General features: G+C 34.6%; 1 non-coding gene across 1 annotated transcript; it reads right to left on the bottom strand.

Annotated features, from left to right (window-relative positions):
* Nucleotides 1-3,417: 3,417 nt before the first annotated feature.
* Nucleotides 3,418-3,551, bottom strand: LOC122897244. The gene has a single exon (XR_006382499.1). It is a non-coding gene; the product is annotated as a U4 spliceosomal RNA (small nuclear RNA).
* Nucleotides 3,552-3,823: the final 272 nt, after the last annotated feature.

Raw genomic sequence — 3,823 nt, 5'->3', positions numbered from 1 at the left:
ACTTATACATTGTGCTGGCAGCTCTCAGTTTAGGGCTTCTTTACAAACCTGGATGAACATTTGCTTTTGTGGAAACTGAGCTTTTGTAATAATGTCTATAGTATCTATTGGATTATTGTGGTTTACCATTGACCAGAATCTAAGAAGAGTCATAAATAACACTCCAGTCAATTTCCTGGGTTCTGAACATAGTCATCATTGCTCTGATTGTACAGAAGCATTCCAGTGTGGCTGCTAATTTACCCTGGCCAATATAGATACTCACATATCTGACTGTTACTTAAGCTATGAATCTAAAATTGCCAAGAGAAGGTCCTTCCCCTGTAAGAAGTGAACTGGAGGAAATAAATATCTAAACATCATTCTCCTCTCTGTCTTGAAACCTCCGTCAACGCCCTGAGCTGGAGAATTGGCTAGAAACCAGAGGGTAGAGGTATGCTTCATAATAGACCATACAGGTTAGCACTGGTGAACACAAAGAAGAGTGAAAAGGTGCAGTATAGGTCAGAAGAAATAAAATAATGATAGCCAGAACTGGAAAAATTATTTTTAACATTCCATTTTTAATGGAAAATTCAAGATCATAGAGAACAAATAATAGAGAAAAATATGATTAAAGTAGTATATGTATTCCCCTTCCATATTTTTCATGGAGAAAAATCCGTTAAATACTCACTCTAGTAATAATACTAGATATATAGTATATACAGATACACTAGGTATATAGATATACTAGTAATAGTACTCACTGAGTAATAACCCAATTTATGGTTTTAATCTCTTGACATATAGAGTGCTTTGAGCCTATCTGGTGAATTTCAGCTTTTGAGATGCATATGTCATTTTAAATCACTAAGTTGGTATTTTTGTTTATATATTAGTCATGTTAATCTCTTTCAAGTTTGCTGGTGTGATTTTGAATGATATAATCTTGTTCCTTTTTGTTTAATGTGAGAAGCTGAATGCAGATGTAAGTTCTTCAAAACAAGTAGCCTACTTCACAAAATAAACAGCATCTGTCCAAGACTATTAGAAGAAAATTCTAGAAACAGGAGAACGATTTTTCAATCTCCTTTGCATGTTTTGTTTTCTTTATCTTTTTGATTATGTCTTTTCTCGTTGTCAGTTTAAGTATATTTTTATATCCAATATAAAAATATATTGGTTCTTGGTACATCACAAACTAGTTTAAATTTTAGGCAATTAGCTGTAGAATACAAAACATGCTCAGGTGTTTTGTTTTGCTTTGTTTTTGGCTTGCCAAGAAGAAGGGTACATCACTGCTAATGACTAACATTTTACACAAACATTACAATCTAAAAGAAAGGTAACTGGGCTATCTAAGGTAGACTTGGAATCATGAAGGCTTGATAGGATCTGGACAATAAGAGATCATGGCTGTCAAGTGCATTCTGTACTTTCCAAGCATGCTTATTATTATTTTTATTTGCCTCACATATCTGTTGTCTAGAATCTTGAATGGCTTTAGACAGCACAAGATTAAACAAATGACTAAGAATTAAAAGAGGATAAAATATTATTGATGAAACTTCAAACACCTATAGGACCTCAAACTAAAAAGGTCTTCTGAAAAGGAATCTGATCTTCATGAAGAATCAACACATAGTTGAACATTGGGACAATTGATAATGGTGTGTCTTAAAGGAATTATTGATAAGGAAAAAAAATCATACATACACATGTATAGTTAGTTAGCTAGTTAGTTAGCTAGAAAAGGCTCAGTATGCTTTGTCCATAAAAATGAATAACTATAAAAACCAGTTTAAAGTCCAACTTGATTATATTGGTCACCTAGAGAGGTCATAATGCAACACTACAAACTGCATGGCTTAAATAACAGAAACTTATTTTCTAATTGTTCTACAGACTGTAAGTCTAAGACAGGGTGCCTTGGGTTAGTTTATGGTGAAACCTCTCTCCCTTGCTTATAGATGGCCACTTTCTTGCTATGTCCTCAGAGGGCCTTTTTTCTGTGCATACATAATCCTGGAGTCTATTCCTGTTCTTACAAAAACATCAGTTAATTACCTCTTCAAAGGTCTTATCTCCAGATACAGTCACTGTAGGGATTAGGACTTTAATATATGAATTTGAGAAAGGGAGGAGGCACGATTCAGTCCATAATTCTGACCTATCAGTGACAACCTTCATTAGTTACCAGCTTCTGAAGGACAGTGAAATCAACTAGTAATAATCCAAGCTCCAGTAAACATACTTCCTTGACTAAAGCTCAAAATCTCTAAATACACCTGCTTCTGAAAGAGTACCAATTTCTGGTCCCATGCTTCCTCAAATCTTAACAGCAGTTTAACTTTTTAACAGTGTATTCCCATAAGTTGAAGTTCAGCTTTTCCTTTTTAGATATTGAGTGAGTCTCTTCCTTTCAAAAAAAAAAAAGGTATATATTACAATTTCTGGATTTAAAAAATAGCAAAGACCAAATTTAAAGTGTGTGTTTTATATTAAATGCAAGGTGACTTCACACCTTAATACCCGTCTCCTATGATTTATCATTACTATAACAAAAGCAGTCTTTCTTTTCTTTTTTTTTTTTTATAAGAGATATTGTCATCTCTTTTTTTTTTTTTCTATTTTATTTATTAGAGAGAGACAGTGAGAGAGAGCATGAGCGAGGAGAAGGTCAGAGAGCGAAGCAGACTCCCCATGGAGCTGGGAGCCTGATGTGGGACTCGATCCCGGGACTCCAGGATCACGCCCTGAGCCGGAGGCAGTCGTCCAACCAACTGCGCCACCCAGGCATCCCAAGCAGTCTTTCTTTTCATCTTTGCTCTTCCACAAACACCTTTTCCCTTTTATGCTCTCTTTGAAACATTTAGAATAACTCAGTTTTCTTCAATCTTTAATCTCCTTAGACAATTTCTAGTGACATTGTTCAGGAGCTATAGTTTTTATTATCCTGTCTTTTATATTTATAGGATTACAGAACAGTAAAAATTAGGAGAATATTCTTAGTCCTTTTATATATATTATATATATATTTGTTTTGCCACCTTGGAATCTGTAAAGGTTATATGACACGTGTTTTATTTATTTATTTTCCAAGATTTTATGTATTTAAGAGAAGAAGAGAGTACAAGCGGGATGAGGGGCAGAGAGAGAAGCAGGCTCTCTGTTGAGCAGAGCAACGGATGTAGAGCTCGATCCCAGGACCATTGTCTGAGTTGAAGGCAAATGCTTAACCAACTGAGCCACCCAGGTGCCTCATAACATGTGCTTTAAAGAAAAACAACTGGATAGTTTTTAGTTTTCTGTCTTCTTACTTTCTATGTTACTGGAAGAAATCAATTTTGGTTACTTTGTCAGTGTTAATATAGATGATTTAGCCTGAATATGGCGTGTGTCACTAAAATATATATGAAAGTATGTTGTAGAGTTTAAGATGTCATATTTAATATTATGTATTTATATTGTTTTATTTAAAACACTGATAAAGTTAGTTTTATTTTAATTAGCAATAATCGCGCCTCGGATAAACCTCATTGGCTACGATACTGCCACTGCGCAAATTTTAAAGCTAAACTATGATCTTTAGTTAGTAACTTGTATACTTGTTATAACTTATATATAACATTTTATTTATGCAATTATTTTTGTTTGTTTACTTATTTTTAAATATTTTATTTATTTGAGAGGGAGAGAGCGTAAGCAGGGAGGCTGTAGAATGAGATCCTCACAGAGCAGAGAGCCTGATGTGGGGCTTGATCCCAGGACCCTGAGATCATGACCTGAGTCTAAGGCAGACATTTAACCAACTGAGCCACCCAGGTGCCCCTACATATTT

The sequence above is a fragment of the Neovison vison genome, chromosome 1 (genome assembly GCF_020171115.1).
Source record: "Neovison vison isolate M4711 chromosome 1, ASM_NN_V1, whole genome shotgun sequence".
NCBI lineage: Eukaryota > Metazoa > Chordata > Mammalia > Carnivora > Mustelidae > Neogale > Neogale vison.
The sequence above is the reverse complement of the archived record's forward strand: the minus strand, read 5'-3'. Positions and strand labels throughout refer to the sequence as shown.